This window comes from Falco biarmicus, chromosome 3 (assembly GCF_023638135.1).
Source record: "Falco biarmicus isolate bFalBia1 chromosome 3, bFalBia1.pri, whole genome shotgun sequence".
NCBI lineage: Eukaryota > Metazoa > Chordata > Aves > Falconiformes > Falconidae > Falco > Falco biarmicus.
Window position 1 is genome coordinate 38,581,561 of NC_079290.1, and position 19,478 is coordinate 38,601,038.

The 19,478-nt window shown below is 39.8% G+C and overlaps 1 protein-coding gene across 3 annotated transcripts in view; it reads left to right on the forward strand.

Annotated features, from left to right (window-relative positions):
• Positions 1–7,884: 7,884 nt before the first annotated feature.
• PEX2 (peroxisomal biogenesis factor 2) overlaps positions 7,885–19,478 on the forward strand; it is a 40,131-nt gene continuing 28,537 nt past the window's right edge. The window contains exons 1-2 of one of the 3 annotated variants that reach the window (XM_056331694.1): positions 8,152–8,490; positions 15,869–16,066. The gene's annotated coding sequence lies outside the window, so the exon portion shown is untranslated. Of the gene's footprint in view, positions 8,491–15,868; positions 16,067–19,478 lie in introns of all 3 variants that reach the window. The other 2 variants (XR_008820745.1, XM_056331693.1) reach the window with 2 other exon arrangements.

A 19,478-nucleotide genomic window follows, 5' to 3' on the forward strand; every position in this document is an offset into this window, starting at 1 on the left:
ATACGTTTCCCTCACACATATTTATAAGTGTTGTTCATTTTACAGCGGATGCTTAAAGACATCAGACTGCCCAGGTTCTAAAACTAAAGCTGAGTATTTCAGCTCCCCAAGTAACAAATCCTTACTTTTTGGCTGGCATGGTTTTATGATTGTCCCAGACTGCACTCTTCATTTTTGTTTAACCAGGAGAAAAATTATGTATATGAATTTCAAGAAAAATACTGCATCCACTTCAAAAATGAGGTACACAGGAAATGCTTTGTCCTTATTAAAAGTGAAGGAAACGTTTTGCTTTAAAGAGTAAACCTCATAATAATTTAACACAAAGGTTTGAAATAAAGCTTATGCGATGAGCGATCTCAGTACTGTGCTTTCATGAGCCCTGCAGAAATCCTCCCACCTCTGGCCAAGTTGTGAATCTCTGCAAATTATATTTTGCATATGCTCAGCAGAAAGTTCATTCCAAAATCAAAAAATCAAAAGTCTCTTATAAAAAAAAAAAAAAAAAAAATCCCTACAGAGTATTCTCCAAACTGGAGATGAAGGAACTAATCCAGCTCTTTGTAGTTGCCTCTGTTCCAGGCTGTTACAATGCCAAAGACAAGAATAGACAGCAAGGGAACATTTCCTTCTTTGTCTTTTGTTCCTTCACTAATTGAGCACTGAGAGTTCACAGATAAGAGAAGCATAAAAAAGGGAAGAAAGACCAAAGACAATTAGGTAGATTAGACAGACAACTGCTACTGGAACAATGATACAAAAGGTCAGAGGGGAAAAAAAAAAAACCAAAAACCACCAACAACAAAAACCAACACAGCAGAACGGGGAGAAACTGAGATGAGACAGTTTTACAAGGACAATGAGCAAAGTCAGGACAGAAAGTAAGGTGAGGACATGCATTAAGCAAGATTAGGAAAGATGCCAGGGAAAGAAAAGCTGTGTTAAACAAGAGGGACACAGACAGATGTGGCCAGGGGAGAGGAGGTACAGTACAATTCGGTGCCATCTTGTTTAGAAACTAAAACTTAGCCTGAGTTTACAATCTCAACAGTCTTCAGTGGTCAGCAAAGCATGTGCTTTAACCACCTCTAGAAAAGTTGGCCCCTATACAGATGATCATGGTTAGTACTCTCTCAAATTAAGTAGCAGATGTTTGCATTATCACAATGAAATATGTGAAGATCAATGTAATACCACATCATGGAATATTTTTTTTTTAGTTGGCTTCACTTAAAAACTTAGCAGTTTATATTGACAAAACTACAATTTCTCTGAGTAATCGTTTTCTAACCGGATAATATTATTTCCCAAATTACTTTTACCCCTTCCTTCATGTCATAAATCACTGCTGGAGAAGCACTGGTATTATATCTAAAACTGACAGAGTTGAGTTGGCACCACCAGTAACGGGGTAAATATTTTTTTAAAGATTTTTTTAGTGCTTTGCAGGAAATATCACTACCACTGCCCCAAGTCAATAAATAATCCTGTTGTTGGATAAAACACATAATGAATTTGTCCTTCCACAGAAAAATAAAACCTTACAGAATCAACCAGAGATAGCAAGATCCCTTTGATAGTACATAATGAGGTGAAAAAAATTAATCTATTTAATTCCCTCACCAAATACAGTCATTTAAGAAAAATATCCTTCACAGTAAGCCAATTAAAAAAAAATGTAAAAGCAATCTTTGTATTTACCATGTTTTCTCAGTCTAGATAATCAGAAAGATGACCTGTTTTGATGAACATGGTCCCATTTTCTCATTCGAACTTTTATATTATTTTTCATTACAGGGTCATAAAAGAGCATGCCTTCTTCCTTAGTTGCATGCAACAATAAACTGAAGTTTACAGAGCAGTTTAGATTTTAATGTTCATCTTTGTGATATCATCAAATACAATGTACACACACTATAGTGTCTCTGCTTGTGAAAACCTACAAAAAGTAGGAGACACCTGTGCTTTGAGAATCAAGTTAGTGTACATAGTGCTGCAAAGATCTAAAGGGACAAAGGATGCCAAGAATTTAAAGTGGAAATCTTAAAATTATAAGGATACTTACTAAAAATATGGTCTCCCCAAAAGAAAATGAGAGCCCCAAATAAGTAAAAAAACCACCTGTGTACCTTCCTTATGTCTAGCTTTTGTTATGAAGAAGAATCATAGGTCTTGTACCAGAGAAATGTTGACTGCAAAGCACTGAAAGCAAATTTGTTGCATTAAAAGTTACCATTTTAAACAGTTATTTTTCAGATTAAAACTGTATCTTGCAGTGATGCAAAGAACTGCAAAGCTGAAAAGAGGGATTATAAAACAGAAAGGGCACTCTTCAGTTTAAGAAATATTTCTATTGCTCTCCAAGGAGATTTATTTCATCTACCATATAGCATGTGTCAAGTTATACTGATCCTTCACTGGGAGCTAAGTACCCCAACAGTTTTTACATTACCATGTACCACAATAGCAATCCTTGACATTGGTTTTAAGTGTCAGACAGAGCCTTCATTAATTGTCATCATCTTTAAGACATAAAAGAAACCCTCGTTTCTTGAATGTTATTACACAAAAAGTGTACGTTATCTATATACAGCAAGTGCAAAAATGTTTTGTACTGTAATAATAATAATTTAGAATATACGGGATAGAAAGTGTACTATTGTTAAAACTGTCAGTCAAACCCCTTGTTATACAAGGATAGAACATCACATCCATCTATAACAGCCTTTCCTGTCAGTCAAATGTGTTGTTCTATACAAACCTAGCTCCAATTTGATTTTTAAATTGGCAGAGGCTGTAAAACATTATTCTGATGTGATACCAATGAGATCTAAGTTGCTGCTGATATCAGAACACAGGCTTCCTCTCAAATCCAGTTCTCCTGCTTTCAGGTATCTGCATAACATAGATCATTTTGCATACATAAGTACACGAACAGTCAAATGAAATTTTTCTTTCATTACAGGCCAAAAAAATGTATGGTAATAATGCCCTTTGATTTGAAATAAACCATAATTTGAAAAGTCTGTATCATGGTAATGAAATCATTATTAATATGTACCCTACAAAACTCAACAAATACTCCTGTTTATCCATCACATACTTTCATTCAGAATCAGATTAGTCCCTTTATCCCAGCTATGAGTAACTGTGGCTTATGAAAATTGAGTTGAAGAGCACTGAATTTCTACTGCATTTTTCTGTGACATTAGCTGCAGAATGAACTGAATGGGGCAAACTATTCACTCATAAAAGAATGCAGACTTGGACTCTGTTTCTTGTCCCACTTCAAAACTGAACACAAATAAAAAGGACAGATTAAGTTTGATTACTAAAAAAATAGAAAAGAAGTCAAGACAAGCTCTGGCCCTTTTTAGCCTATTCCCATGCACACCTTGACGTCAGCAATTTTTGTACTAACGTACTCATTTTTCTAGCTGGGTTCAATGCAAGCTAGAGAAAGCATATCAAATCAATCTCTCCATAGACCACTAACACATTTAACCATCCACTTTCTTCCATCCTTGAAATGTGCAAGTAACAGTAATAAGAAGTACAGGTTACTAAAAGCAACATTAGGTTTTCATGTCATATTTTTATTTTTTCTTCATTAATTTCATATAGGAATCATTGATCTAGAGTGATTTACCAGCATCCTTACAATTATTTGGGTGTATGCACTGTAGCAGACCTTTTTCACAGTTATAATCAGTGGCCTTTAAGATACTCTGCATACTCAAAATCTTTACGGAATACTACCTAATGATTTATAAGATTCTAAAATCCTCAAGAACTCTGCGGGTAAGTTCAAACAAATTGCTATTGAGATGGTATCACCAATCTCTTTTCCACCTGGGGCAAGTTCAAACAAATTGCTACTAAGATGGTATCACCAATATGTTTTCTACTTGCACTGTTTCAGTTAACACCTACAGTCAAAAATCAAGAGTGCCAATGCCTAAATCATCCCAGTTTCCAGAACAGTAAAGCTTACAATTGTTATTGAAGGCAGAGGGCTATGAAACAGAGAGGCTAAAATGCAAGCTCATGCTTTAGTTTACCAACCCAGTTCCCTTTTACAGAGCTGAGGTAAAGAGCTGGCTCCTTTAAACCTCAGCATATCAGAGTCACAACTGAAGTATGTATAGACCTACTCAACTGAATCACAAAATTGAGTTTATATAATAACTTAGTCTGACAAAATAATAATAAAAAAGACCAATCAACTTTAAATGTGGAAGTTACCATGTAAACCCTTCTTTTCCCCAGAATGTAAAAATGAATATTCTTTCTCTCCCCAAATTCTTATCCTCAAAGACTACCTCATGGTCGATTTTCAAACTTAAAGAAATAGTCATGGAATACAGCACACAAATTTTCAGAGTGACACTCAAATTCTAATAATTATTTTGACTGACAAAAAACACCTGACATCTATACAATGTAAATTTTACCCTACTGTACAATCTCTTCCAATAAACCATACTAAAGATTTTGCAGCAGTGCACTGTCTTATGCATCATAAACTATGGAACAACATCAGTTCTTTCAACAGATCTACATCTCCACCAGGGCTTCTGCTGGCTGTATCAGGTAGGTACTATGATTTTTTTCCTCCTCCTGTGCTGTCATGATTATGCTAGCAGAATACAGCTGGATGTACCCATCTTAACATTTCAAAGCATAGAACAGATATTAATTTATGTCTACAACACTAAGAAGCAAGCAGATATTTTACATACCAGAAAATCAAAGAAAGGTGAAGTGCTTTGTCTAAAGGCACTTGGAAGAAATGAGTAACAAAGCCATAATTAAAATTCAACATCAAGCTTCATGTTAATCCTCTAGACCTAACTGCCTTTTTCAAAGTGTATGATTTGGAACATCAAAAATAAGAATCAGTTCAGTCCCCTTTCTCAATAAAAGCTTTAATGATAAAACACCACATTCAGCTTCTTCCTCTGCATTGGCACAAACAATAATAATCTTTCTTAGGAATCCAACTCATTAAGTTATGTTGGATTTAAAAAATATTCAAAACGAAGCCAAGTCACAGTTAAAATTTAAATTCCACGTTTGATTTGGCCTCTACCTTTGTGTACTGAGGGACTCACAGGAAAACACACATACGTGTCAGGTATGCTAGTATACCAACTTAATACTAGACTGATTTAATTAGTCTGCTTTCAATGCAAAGGTGCTGCACCTCAGCAATTATGAGATCGTTAATACAACAGAGCATAACAGCACCTTTAGAGATCTTGTCTAACCTCTAGGCACACTGTAACTCCCATTAAGGCTAATGGGAGTCACATGTGTGCATCCAAGGGAGAAGAGACCCATTAAAACTGATACAACATATCCATTAATCTTCAGGTCACTCTTAAGGTCAAACATTATAAAAATGTTTATGAACAGTACTAACTGGGTATGCCTAGCAGCTACTTTGGTTTTAGGACAGACCTGTGAGCAGTTAAGGCCACGCAAAATGTCTGTTTTAAAAGCATCGCCACGTTTCAAGTAGTGGCACAGAAATTTGAGAGTGCTTTTCTGTAGTCTGAGAGGATATTTTTCTATCATCTCCTGAAAGAATTGGAAGGATAGAAATGACAGGGAAGGTTAGACACAAATGAAAACCTTGGACAAAGGTATGCTCTAGCTTTTCATTTTTCTTCCACCCCTCACTCTTTCTTTATATTTCAGTCTCTTAGTTGCAGTTTTCCGCTTCAGGAAGAACATTAACTGCGGAGACTAAATTCCTCATCTGTGCAGTCTGCTACAAAGACACTACAAATAAGATTTTGATGACTGAATTGCCAGTAAACCACAATTCAAGCACTGCTTGCAGGAGAGGGTGTCTGAAGCTTTTCAAAGAGAAAGGTAACGTTCATTTGCTAACCATTTCATTCTGAACACCTGAAAACTGCCTTTTTCACTACTGTAGTATAGTTTAAGCAAGTATGCTCTTTTTCCAGCTTAGAAAAGACTAAGGCTATCCAGTCTGTAAAACCTATCTGATCAGCCATGAATTTGCTGTCTTCATCCACATTGATTCCTGGAGGAGAAAGAGATTTCTCAGCAGCATGGGGGCCATATAATCTTCATATGAGAAGAGCAAAAGAAACAGCAGGAGGAAATGCGAGTGTCAGAAATGAGGACAAACTTCAGATATGAACTACACCTAATGGTTTACTGTTTCTTTCAGTAATTGGAGTGAATAAGGAAAGGTGGCTTCAGCAAGAATTACTTGTGAAGTGCTCTGAAACTCATCTTCCAGAACTCATGCCAAAACTTTGCTCTGCATATGGGATTTGTTCAGCACTCCTCAATTATACTTCCTGTTATAGGGTCTGTATGTATTCCAAGCACTGACAACTAGGCATTGCAAGCTTTTGTTGAGAGACCTCATGTAACTAACAGACATACACAGTCAACTGCACCTGGAGTATCAGTACAAAACTCAGGAAGAGGCTGGACAACACCTCACACCTACGAAGTATGGCTCCCAGAGGCAGTCACAACATCAGTCCCGCACATTGCTTCAGTTTTCACTTGCAGGTGGTCTGTTGCCTTTCTCTGGTATGCCCATGTCACACAGGGTCTCCCTTCACAAGATTTTTAAATGCTGATATATCTCTTTACAGTGCCCTGCACTAGGAATTCTTTTTGTTTCTAATTCAAATATGCAATAATAAATGAATGATAATAAATAGATTAATTTCATAATTCAATTAAATGAATTATTCCTCAGCAGAAATAAATGATTGTTTGGTTTTGTTTCAAACACAAAGGAAAAATTGCCCCAAATACCTTGGTGTATGTATTAGACTATCTAAACATTTCAGTGTGATTGTTTTTCCTTTCTTAGTGGTCATAAGCTTTCCACTACCATGCCCTTCTCTGAAACAAAAAAACTGTCCTGGCTCAACAAAGAGTTACCTCATTTTGCTTAAAATGCAGTTTTCATATAAAAGATCTAACCCCCATTTTGCGAAATCACCCATGTGAATTGGCTTTATTCACTTCAAACAGTTCTTCTAAAAGAGGAATTACTCACTGTTAACAGTCGGGCATCTTTTTTAAAGATGCTTTACCACTGTGAAAAACGACATGTAAATATTCAATGAAACTATTATTTCAAGATCATAATATTCATAAAGGGCCGCATCCTGTTTTCTCACACAAGTAGTCCAGAGCGCTGCCTCATTTCTTGCCTGCAAGCTAGGAAACAAGGGTATAGGATCCATCAATATGTGCCCATGGAATCCCCCCACAGACTCCTTAGCACAGACAACCTCAGCAAGGTATCTGAAGAACTGAGACCCTTAATATTACCTGTGAATCTGTATTCACAAATATGCCAAAACTAAATAGAGTTACTGTCTGGAAATAAATAAATAAATCATTATTTGAGTGTCTTTTATGTTTAATAACTGTAAATTCCTCTCAACCAGTTCATATAGTCATATTTTAAAAGAGTTTTCTTTCATTTGCTTTCTAGAACCATAACAACCAACTTCCCAATGCAGATTTCCTCAAGTGTGTAATACGTTCAAGCAATACCTTCCGAGTAATCCAGAATACTTTTGGACCCACGAGGGAGACCTTGGCTGTCACTAACGCCAGTGACCAACCCATCAACCCCGCAGCAAACAGCGCTGGAGCAAAGCTGCTGGAGAAACACCTGCCTGCAGTATTTATAGGCTGTTGTCACAGTCCCTCCCTAGTCAGTTCAGTTTCTCCTCTCACAGCCCTGTGAATCCTGTCAGTGAACGCTACAACAGCCTCTCGGCCCCCAGGGGCCGCGGCTGCACTCCAAGTTGCCCGTGAATCCAAGTTACCCAGCCTCGCCCCACCCCCCCACCCCGAGCAAGGAGCTCGTCCACCGCCACATGGGCGGCCAGGGCAAGCAGAGGCGGCTGCTGCTGGCTCTTGCTAAGCTGAAGGTGGCGAAACCGCCGCTCAGCTCCGCTTCGCACTAAAATGCCGGACCGCTCGCAGGGCCTGGGAAGCACCACCGCCAACGACCCGCACCCCGCCTCAGGCCACTCTCCCCTACCCGGCCCAACAGCTGCCCCGCCTCCTGCCTTTCCTATTGGCTCCTCGTCCGCAAACTGAGACACTGATTTGCTCTGCGGTCTGCCAGTCAAGTAGCCCCACAGTTCTCCCCGGCAGAGACGCCGTCCCAGGAGCTCTTCTACGCGTCATCTCGATCTCCCAGAGTGCTTCCTGCAAAGCCACTCTAGGCGCTTACCTGCGGTAACGCGTCTGTGCCACAGCCGCTCTAGGAAGCAGAAGCTGGCTCTATGACCCGGCGGGGCCTGCTGGTGGGACGGTGCCCGAGGGCCAGGGGCGGTAGCCGGGTGAGAGTCCCCAGGGCAGCCCGAGGAGGCTCGGTCTGTGCAGGCCTCCACCGGGAGCCTGGAGGCAGAGTCCGTCGCGCCCGTGCCCCTGCAGAGTCCCGGCGGCCTGGGCCCACCGGCGGCGCAGGTCAGTCGGGGCGCGGGGCGGGTTGAGGCGGGGATGCTGCAGGCCTTCTCGGCCAGCGGAGCAGCGGCGGGCGGCGCTGCCGCCGTGCGGGGGCTGCTGCCGGGGCCGCGGCCCTCCATGGAGCCTGGCCAGGCGGCGGCGGCGGCGGGCCGGCGGGGCAGCCTCCCTGCCTTAGCCCCGGCCGCGTCTCCGGGCCGCGTCTGTAGAGCTTGTGCTTCGCCTCACGCTCGCTGCGGGCGCCTCCGCCTCCCGAGCCCCGCGCCCGGCCTGTCGCCTGTTGCGTGCCTCGGTGCGCAGAGAGACGGCGAGGCTTCCAGTTAGGCCCAGGGTGTACGGGAGGAAAGGACGGAGCCTGGTAACATGCTCTGTAGAGAGGAAAGGGCATAATATTCTGGCAGAGGGGTATTTTAATCTGAATTGTTACTCTCGTGTCAGATGAGAGAGCCAGCCATTTATAGACCTCCAAGGGTCTTTCCTATGACTGCCTGCTATAGGTGACAGCTTTCCTGTAGGTGCTGCCTGCTAAGGTGGCAGTGGCTCCTTTTTCCTTTCTGAAAGTCCAGTTTTGTGCAGCCTGTAAGTGTAAGTAACAAATTGTTAAATTTGCCACAAAATTAATGTAGATACAGCCTGAATGGCCAGCATGTTCTTGGCAGAGGAGAGGCCCACCTGTGATATAGTCCATACTGAAAACCACAGCACTATATATTACTTTCAGTCCCAAGGTATATTTTTTGTATCGTCCTCCACCCGTCAGTGGGAGGGAGGTGTTCACCATGGTCAAAGATGGGTATGGCCAGTTTGTAGTAAAATCTGATTCCGGAATATTTATCCATTTGCCTGATGTTACTGGAAGCTGGTGAATTCTTGTCTAACTTTCTTGGAGCTGTTATTAATATGCCGCTCGGCAGCAGCTGCTGATAAAGTTTTCACTTGAAGACTAGTAATATTCTTTATGGAGATCTTTTATCAGTGCTTTCTTCTACAAACATTTTTTCTTTATACTTCATTTTCTACTCATCAGCAGTTTGTTTTTCACTTCATGGATGTCTGTCATCACTGGTTTATTTAATGAAGTAAATAGGAGGACAGGTGAAAGTGGTGTTGCTGGGACATGAGTTAGAGCAGGAAATAAACTATCAAGGGGCGTAACAATTGTCTCCTCTGGTATGTTTTGTTGTTGGTTTTTTGTTCATTCTGCAGGTAGCTGTCAATTTCAGTTACTTGCTGTGGAGTTAGAGGGATAACTTCGCACCTGTAAGATGTATAAATGTACTTGTTGAAAAGGTGTTTTTCGTTTTTTTTTTTTCTTTTTTTCTTTTTTTTAAATGGAATAGACCAGTAGGGTACATAATCAAGACTATTAGAGGAATTTGACACTTTAATTTTTCTGATCTTTACTAAGGAAGCAGATGGTCATGTCAGTATTGGAGTAATTATTGTGGTCACTAGTGTTCTAGCACTAGTTGCTAGTAAGAATAATTTAATGAAGTTAAAAAGTTGTATTCTCCACGAACCCTTTCTTTGGAGAGAGTAGCTCACCACTTGTGTCTGTAGTGATGTATGTGGAGAAAAAACAGTGCTGTGCATGAGGTACTACCCCATGAGTAGTCTAGTCCAACCTAATTTCAGTTTTCTGTAAAAAAATTTTTTAAAAAATACTCCCAATATTCTGCTATCCTATACACTGCAGTAATGTTTTGAAAATTATTTGTCATCTTCTGGGTAAATCGGATATTATTTTATTGCTAGAACTTGTCGGAAGTTTGTGTCTGCCTGTGCAAACATACTCTTCAGAAAGTAGCATTATTGTTATTATTTTTATTTTCAAAAATCTTAGTATTTTAATAGCTTATGCATTTACACTTTACTTACCATGATGCCTAGTATTCTCCATATTGTTACTGATAGTCGGTGAATTAAAGTGGAATACTTTGAAGCTTTTGTCCATGAACATTTTGCAAGGATCTTCTGAATGGAAAGGCTGAAAGAGACAGGGTATTCAAGTATTTTTGTAAGTGACTATACGTGTGTGTTTATATATATATATATATAAAATTTATATTTTTTTAAACACCAATGTTATGGTTGGTTATGAATTGAGTACATTTACTGAGTACAGAGCATAATAAAATTGCATTAATCTGGGACTGAAGCAGCTGAAATAACTCTTTACTTAGAGTTTTGCCTTTACTGTAAGGCCTTTAACTTTTAGGCCTGCTTTGGTTCAAACTTGTGGATTTTTTTATTTGTTGAGATTATCCTTTTCACCAAATGAAGAAAATCAGTTTCCATTAAAGCTTTAGTGAAACTTCTAGTGTTGATATAATAGAGTACATAATTAAAACTACACATCTCTGCATGGGTGGTGAAGTATCTTTTTACTTATATTAGAAATGTTGAAAACTGTAAAGTAATGGTGGTGAACTTACATGTGTATCTCTATGCTTAAGTCTTTCATAGCTACCCTTAGAACTTAGTACAGCAGCTGTTCAAGCATATGAAATATTATCCTCTGGATTTTTTAGAAAGTTTTAATTTCTCAGGTAATGGGCCTTCAGATGCATTATGAATCCACCCACTGATTAAAAATCTGTTGGGTAGTTGGAATGGTATGCCCCAGTTCATGTTGGTGGATTATTAGGGATTAAGCTAGATATATGGAATGTCTGTATTGTGCAAGGAGAGTGTTTAGATTTGGGAGGGAGTTTTTTTCTTTGTTTGAGAGCTCTGTGTATTTGTCCTCTCTTAGATTCTTTTATTAATCCCCCACCCCATGACTCTAGGCATAATGTTTTTTTTATTAGAAAAGGTAGTGACTCACAGAAAGGTTTTGATACTTAACTTTGATTCAGGACATGTAGGAAGCAAATGTTATTGTAGTGGACTAAATAAAATTCAATTAAAACTTGCAGACAGGTATCGATAGTACATAAAGACTTTGTTAGACCCTTCATAGAATAGAACGGGAAAGGTAATTTCTATACTTTAATAGTTTTTGACACTGTTACTAATCTGAGGACCTCCATTTGTTCTTGTAACATCAAATGCTGTGGTACAACTCAAGAAAGACATTTGATCTTCTCTTGTGTTTAATCTTTTATAGTCTTCTAAAACAATAATTCTGAAAATTGCTGAAGACTGCTACCCAGAGAATCTTTGGGAAGGAAGGAGGGTAACAAGTTTACAGTTATATATTAGCAATATCAAAAAATATATTTTAAAATAAATTACTCATCAAGATGTACATAATCAAGGGGTAGAGAGTGATGTCTGAATTCAGTATTGATGTATATCCGCATATAGTAATGAAGCACATGTTTTTTCAGAAGAAAACCCATAATTTAATTACATATTCAAAATGGGAGAGAGTGGGAATGTCATTCCTTTTCCTATTTTTTTTTAATATGTGAAAGTGATTTCAAAGCCATGAGGTTCAGAGAGAGCAGGAGGAGAGAAAGGAGGGAGGAGGTGAGCAGATGTCTGAAAGAAAAGTAGTAGTAAACTCTAAACAAATCAGTTGACAGTTTGAGGTTATAATGTAAGAAACTGTTTACCCATGAACAAGCTTTTGAATTGAAAGATAGTGCTGTATCTAATAAGAAATGTTCTTCATATATGATCAATAAGCTCATTCTGGGTTAATGTCAGTCTAAGGAAGAATAAGATATATTGCATTATTTTTAATATCTGACTTATAAAACTTTTTAGATATTTAATGATTTTTGTGCAGAGAGGTGTTTTGGGTTTTTTTAAGACTCTCCAGATAATATTTTTTAATAAAGACATTCAGCATGTTTGTTTGTTCAAATTTAGCTCAGGTCTCTTTTAAGCAGTATGGTTCCTGGCAGAAACTGATGTAATCTATTTCTTATTCAGTTGGTTAGTTATATTAGCGCCTGCTTTCTTTGAGGGCCTGGCCTAAGTATTAGAAAGCACAATCATTGCCCTGGACTTCAGGAGAGCAGACTCTGGCCTCCTCAGGGATCTGCATGGAAAAGTCTCATGGGATAAAGCCCTGGAGGGTTGCAGGAAAGCTGGTTAGTATTCAGAGATCATGTCCTTAGAGCTCAGGAGCAATCCATCCCAGCAAGGAGGAAGTCAGGCAAAAATGCCAGTGGTCCTGCATGGATGAACAAGGAGCTCATCACAAAACTCAGACATAAAAAGGAAGTCCGCAGAAGCAGAGGCAGATAACCTTGGAAGAACATAGAGGCAGTGTGAGCATGCAGACAAGTGATTAGAAAAGTCATTTCCAGGCAGGCTTTTAAAAGTCTGGCGAGGGATGTCAAAGGCAACAAGGAGTGTTTCTGGAAATACATCGGTAGTGGAAGAATGACTAGGGAAAATCACTGCTGATTGGGACAGGGCTTCTGGTGAGACAGGATGTGGAAAAGGCTGAGGTACTGACGACCTTTCTCTCCATCTCTGTTAGCAAAGACCTTCAGGAACTGTGGAACCCAAGGGGAAGTCTGGAGCAGAGCAGGCGTATGCTTTGTAGAAGAAGTTTAAGTCAGAGAATACTTAAGTAAATTGGATGTATATAAGGCTCTGGGCACTGATGGAATGCACATATGAGTGCTGAGGGAGCTGGCTTATATCACTGTCAGGATGCTCTTGGTAATATCGGATTGATCATGGAAACTGGGAGAAGGGCCTGAAGACTGGAGGAAAGCCAATCTCACTCCTATTTTCAAAAGGGCAAGAAGGAGTATCCAGGGAACTATAGGCTGATCAACCTCACCATCATCCTTGAGAGTGATGGAAGGTGATGGAGCAGTTAATCCTGAAAACCATTCCCAGGCACATTAAAGACAAAGTGACCAGGAGTAGTCAGCATGGATTAGCCAAGGGGAAGTCATTCGTGACCAGCCTGGTAACTCTGTGATGAAATTGATAGATGAGGGGAGGGCAGTACATACTGTTTCAGTCAGGCTTTCAACACTGTCTGCAATGACTGGGTGAGCAGGCAGCGAGATCAACATAGGACTTGCTGAACGGTTGGGCCCAGGGTGTGGTGATCAGTGGGAAGTCTAGTTGGAGGCTAGTAACCAGTGGAGTACTCTGGGGTCAGTGCCAAGTCCAATACCATTTAACATCATCATTAATGACCTTTATGATGGGGCAGAGTGCAACTTCAGCAAGTTTGCTGATGACACAAAACTGTGAAGAATGGCTGATACGTCAGAGGGTGGCGCTACCATCCAGAGCGACCTCCACAGGCTGTAGAAATGGACTGACAGGAACCTTATGAAGTTCAAGAAGGGGAAGTGCAAAGTCCTGCACCTGGAGAGGATCAGCACCATTCCCTGGTATCAGCTGGGGTACAACCATCTGGAAAGCAACTTTGGAGAAAACACCCTAGGGGTCTGGGGGACACCAAAATGAGCCAGCAATGTGCTCTTGTGGCAAAGGTGGCTAACGGTATCCTTATCCTGGGCTGCATTAGAAGTGTTGCCAACAGATCAAGGGAGGTGGTTCTCACTCCTCAGCTGTGGTGAGGCTACATCTGGAGTACTATGTCCAGTTTTGGGATCCCTACTATAGGTGAAGACTGGACATACTGGAGAGCCCAACAAAGAGCTACAAAGGTGATTAAGAAGCTGGAGCATGATTCCTGTGAGGAAAGACTGACAGAGCTGTGACTGTTCAGCCTGGAAAAGAGAAGGCTCAAGGAGGATCTTAATGTATATGAATACCTCAGAGGGAGGGTGCAGAGGGAATGGAGCCAGGCTCTTTTCAGTGGTGCACAGTGACAGGAACACAGGTGATGGGCACCTGCTGAAACACAGAAAGCTCTGCCTGAACATCAGAAAACAGTTTTTCACTGTGAGGGTGACCGAGCACTGGCACAGGTTGCCCAGGGAGGTTGTGGAGTCTCTGTTCTTGGAGATACTCAAAAGCTATCGGGACATGGTCCTGGGCAGCTGGCTCCAGATGGCCCTGCTTGAATGGTCAGGGATTGGACTTCATAAGCTTACAATAAACACACTTGTCCCTTTCTACTTGCACCTGTTAGCACATGTATAAAAAATTAAAAGTGGGGGGTACTAGTCAACTCTGATGTTTTCTCTTTTTCTTTTTTTTCTTAGCTTGTGATAAATACACAAGCAGTATTTGGCAACCCACCAGTAGGCTTTCACACACATACTTCAGGAAATTCGGGGAGGGAAACTGCTCTGTACTACTTTAGAATGATGACAAAAACAGACCCCTTTGCCAGTAAGTTTCAAAAGAGACATATTTTTCTTTAAATCACAAGCAACTCCATTCTATAAATATTATAAAGTGTCTGTTGGTCCTTTGCATCATAAGTATGCTTAACTCTTTATAAATATATTAGTCTTATACGTATGTTTTGTGAATACTGAGCTGAACAACTCTATAATATCAAATATGAAAAGGATGTATTTGTACTTGTATGTAATGTGTGCAGTTAGAAGATAATTCCATTAATTAAAATCAGTCTTTCACTAGAATACCCTAATGTAAATTTCTCCCTAGTAAAATCTGGTTTGCAAATGTTAGCTTTCCAGGAACAACATCTGAATTCACACAATTTTTTTAGAGCATGCAGAGACCTAACTTGAATTTCCAACCTAAATGATGCTGTTGCATATGACTGAGTCTATTCCCATGTTCAATCTCTACTGTACAGCTGCTGCAGTTAATGATGACAACCCCTACAACTTTTTATGTCTTCTGGACTGTAGCAGGAGGTTCCTTCAGTATGGTGTTTTCAGGCAGCTGCTTCTGCGGTTTTGGGGGGGGCGGTGTCTGGCTTGTGTTTTTGTGATGGTGGTTGTGTTTTTTTTCATGGGGGGTAGGAGTGGGTGGATATGGTTGTTTTTTCCTTTTGAGACCCAATACAATATGTACTTTTCCCACATAGACCGGTGAAGGGGGAAGGAGAAAGGGTGTAATGCTGCAACTCTCATTTTAACTAGTGTGCTCTCAACACCAGCTATTCAAGTAGTAAAGTTAAAAGCAGCAAATAATAATAATAATACCCCCCCCCCCCCCCCCCGTGTTCCTCTAAAAAGCTGCAGGCTCATGAGTCAGATTGTGTTGTACATGGACAGAGAAAGTAGCAGGTGCTTTGTCCTGCAGCTTCTCAGTTGAGCTAAGTGGTTCCTGCAGCCATGCATATGACCTATATCTACAAGCATTGTCAGTTCATATCTAAGCTTTGTAAAAATTTTCATGAGAAGGAGAACAGAAGGGATGCTATTTGTAATGTGCCTCTCTGAGATGGTGGTAGATTGATGGGGTTTGTGTGGGGGTTTTTGTTTTGTTCTGTTTTGTTTGGAGGTAGAATGCAATAAATTTGGAAGTTTCAGATTATTTTCAAAGGGAAACTAAATGCAGATTTTTTCAGAGGAAGAAGGGGCACAAATTAAGAGACATAAAAAAAACCTTTGAGATGGAGGAAAGAAAGGACAAATACATGATATGGGAAGAGAGAGGAATTATGGCAGTGGGGCAACTCTGGATCCAAGGTTGGCTTTGACTGGACCTGGGCACTTCCTCCTTTCCCTGCAAGAGAGGACCTGTGGAGTTTGTTTGGCCTTTAGAAGTAAGTTGAATCACTCCTAATATTCATTGTGCTTGTATCAGTAGCTGTCCGGGAACAACCTCTCTAAAAATCCTGTCTCTGCCACTGCTTATCTCCACCATCTCTGTTTTTGCTAATATTGGCAATGGGGTTAGAAAAGAAAGGAAATTATCCAAATTTTAATTCTAAGGAAACTTTAAAAATAAATTACAAAATAATAAGTAGAGGAGCTGACAGAAGACACCACAGGAGGGGCCTGGCAAGGAGAAAGAAACGTCTCCTGGAAAGGAAATTAATATAGGGCCATGACACTGTGGGGCACAACTAAATCATGAAGGGGAATTCAACTTGGAATTGCAGAGGGACTGTAGAAGCTGTCACAGTGTACAGCTCAGGCTGCCTAGTAAGGAAATTATTATCCCTCTTCTAAACTGTTACTTGTAATATGTATGTGCAATTGTGCCAGTGGATTCTAAAATGCTAATGAAGTTCTAGGATTGAAGAAAATGTGGTGAAAGCATATCAGTCTTCCCTCATGTGCTTAAAGTTACCATAATTACCAAGTAATAAAACTGTTGGGGACACTGAGCATATCTATTTTTCCCAGCATCCTTATTAGTCACTGTGTATGCCAAACATTTTAAAGTACAATCACAGCAAAGGTAAGAGTGGGGAGGGATCACATAGTGTTACTGAGACAGAGTAGCCTCTCATCTGCGAATCTGCATAAGTCCTACAGCAGACTTGTACAAATAATTCTTTTTTTTCTTTTCATTTTTGAAAGACAGAAAAATTGCATTGTTTTATTTATGGTGTTGTGGTGTTATCCTTGCACATTCATCATGTTGGGTTTGAAGACCATGAAAGCAGTTCTAGTTACATGAAAGGCTTGGGTTTCTGTCTTGCTATGGACCGGTGATGTGTATAAGAGTATGATACTGAGATTCAAAGGCAGCCACTTTCATGACTACCTGTTTTTCCTGCCCCTGATGCTCTTCATACTGGTACTGCACGTGCCTTACCTGGTGCTGTGCTGACCTGTTTTGAACCTAAGCTGCAGAAAAATTTAAACAGGTTTATTTTCTTCCAGTTTAACATGCAAGAACAATTCAGTAGAGGATCAATTGAGTGTTGGTGCTAGTCTGTAAGAAAATGTGGCAACACAGGTCAAGGAAGACAGGAGTGACTGTAGCTGTCAGAAATTACATCAGCTTATGTTTCTATAGAACACAAGCATAAAGAATGAGACATGTGTCAGGTACTCTTCTTTATCCTTCCACCAGTTAAGGGTTGTTGATTATAATTAGATCCCATTATTTGTGAGTTATGCCATGTGATACAAAGCCAAAACTTAAAACCGACAGTGAACTGGCTTGTCTTTTTATTGATGCAGGGCCTTCTTGGCTTTAACATATCGCAAATATATCTAGTTTGTAACAGCATTGTTTTTACATACCGTTCTCCTTTCCACAGTAGAGATGTGGACAGAGGTTAATTATGAGTTAGCTGTGCATTTAGGACAGATTTTACCTTTCTCATCTAATAAGTACTTCTAATAAAAGGTTAAAGGACATTATGTTCCTGCAGTGTAGTACATGGATCAGCATTGTTATACTTGCATATTGCTGCATATTCATGACTGTGCAGTTGGTATGCATATGTATGTAAAAATGAAGGAAGCTGGAATAAAATCTGGGCACTGACTGTTTCACAACTGATGAGCTTAGGGTGTATAATGTAAAATTTCAGGGTTCTGTCATCTGTGGTAAATTGTGTCAGAGTATACAGAACAGGCATTGCTTCTGAATCCCTTCTGCATATCTTCTCAATCTTCATCTTGGCATCTCCATACCTATCTGGCGATCCATTCATATGGATCAGACAGGTAGGAGCAGAACAGAAACACAGAGCTGTGAAGTGGGAATTTGTTAGATACCTTTCTTCCATTTGAAACTGCCTTAAAGAAAAAGTAAAGGCGGGCATGAAAAGGATGCATGAAATTGGCATTGATGCTGTGCTTGACAAATAAGGCTGTGTGACCCTATGGCACCCTTACAACAGTGAAAAAACACATAGCATGTCTGTCATGAGGCATAAAGCCAACTTTTCAGGTGAGTAAAAGTAACCAGCAAATTAAGAGTTAAAGCTATAACTGCCCACGGTGTGCTCACAACCATGCATTAGTGTTCTGTCTCTGAACCATTCTGAAATGGAGCTGTATACTTTCACCACCATGTGATGTTTCATGTGCATACACAAGGAATGGAACACCTACTAAGCCTTAGATCCTTTCCACTTTTACACATGTAATGCAATAGAACTTTCAGTTATCGATCCTTAGACCAGAACCTTATATCCTTATCATTACCAAAATCTCTTCAAATGCAAGGGTTTCCCTGTCATCTGCTGATATGGTCATCAGCAGCTGAGATCTTCATTTTTAACACAAGGGATCCTTATCTTTCCCATGTTCTTATACCTCCTGATACTGGTTTAATCAGAGGTGTTGCCCCTTCGTTGAAAGGGGCAATTCCTTCCTAGTTAACCATCACAGCTGCAACTCTGTTAAGCTTCTCCAACCAAGTGCTCCACCATGTTAATTCAGCAACAGTAAATGTAAGATAATTCCCATTACCTGGTTCCTAAGAAAGAGTCGATACTCTGTATTTAGCATATATTTTGGCTCTTCATCTTAGTGTTCAATGGGGGTTTTAAACCATGTTTTTTGGAAAGCCTCAAGTTACAGTGAAGCTTGATTTTTGTTAAGCTTTTGGGTTCTCCTGTCAGTGATTTAATTAAAAGGAACTACAGTGAGATTTCATGTAGTACAGCAGACTGGGAATTTACAAGCAGAATTGACACATCCCTTTAGAGGTGAATTTGCAATTTGATGTACTAAGGAGAGGGATGACAAAAAAAAAAAAGAGGAAATAAGTATGGGGGAAGAAGAGGATGGGATAAAGAATAATGGTGATAGAACATACTACTTGTTACATGCTTACCTTTCTATTTATTCCAATAAATGAAAATTAGGACCATATCCAAAAGGTTGGTAGGGTGATGCTATCTATGGCTTTTATGTTACAGGGAATACAAATGTGCTTTGAGCTTTTGTAGCCTTAAAATTAACATAAGAGATTTTAGACTAATTACTATGTAACTAATATTTAAAATATTACCTATACTATCAGATCTACTTGTTTGCATCTAATAATCTGTCTTCTGAGAGTGCTTACTGATTACAATTTTATTTTTTTTGAAGTCAGTGGAAGCTCTTAGCATTCAGAGTATCCTTAATGGTAGCCAATCATGTCTTGGTTGCTAGCATTTATCAAGGCAATGCATTACACTGATGCGGGGTTTTCAGTTTCCATCAAATACTAACAGAAATGACTGATGTACAGTGCAGCACTTTCCAACTGCTCTTCATTAC